Below are 853 nucleotides of genomic sequence, written 5' to 3' on the forward strand. Positions count from 1 at the left end.
AGAAGAGCTGTAGCATCAAAGCCAAGTCTATTGACTTGAAAGTGGTTGTTTTATTGCTTATGATTTAAATGTTTCATCCGACATGAAATGAATGTCACATTCAACAGTTCTGTTCTAATTTAAAAATGAAGAATCCCTTTAAGAGACTCAGTTGAATCTTTGCATACTTCTCTGTGACTGAAGATAACTCCTACAGCCCCTGCACACTAATGGCAACAGCAAAGAGGAGAGGAGTGAGTCATTCACACTAAATATGAGGTGGATGTTTGTGTGAATTGACCAGGCGTCATCGTATAACGTGGGCACAAAGCCTGCTGCGACTCAACTGTGATATCTCATTTTGTTGTCCCCATGGTAACAAGGGCATCGTCTGTTACTAATGGGGGACTTGGACAAATCAACATCAGCAGCGACTTGGTTCTGCCGCCACCAGCGTTTGTTATAAATGTTGTGATTAGAGTAGATGAAAGCAATCCAATACAGAGAGTGATGTGTTCATGTTGATTTTGTAAAGATGGATTTGAAGATGTGTGTGTAAGTGTGTGTGCCTGAGGAGGGTTATGAGTGGGAGACTTTTCAGTCATTCATTAATCAAGCTTCCCGTCATGCTTACTTTTCTCCCATCCCTCCTCTAAATTCCTACTCCCCTTCACTCTCATATCTTGATTTCATATCCCTTTCATGTCTCATTATCACCCTTTATCCCTCCCTCCTCTCTCTATCTATCCTCCCCTGTCTCAGCTCGTTTCCAATGATCCTCCTGGGCTGATTTCCCTCTCTCTGTCCGACTTGGCCAACCCACTCCAAATCTCGCTGCAGCAGATGGGGCTTTATTTGCTTTGGGTGAGGTCTC

Source organism: Notothenia rossii, assembly GCF_949606895.1.
Source record: "Notothenia rossii genome assembly, chromosome: 4".
In the NCBI taxonomy this organism is placed as follows: Eukaryota; Metazoa; Chordata; class Actinopteri; order Perciformes; family Nototheniidae; genus Notothenia; species Notothenia rossii.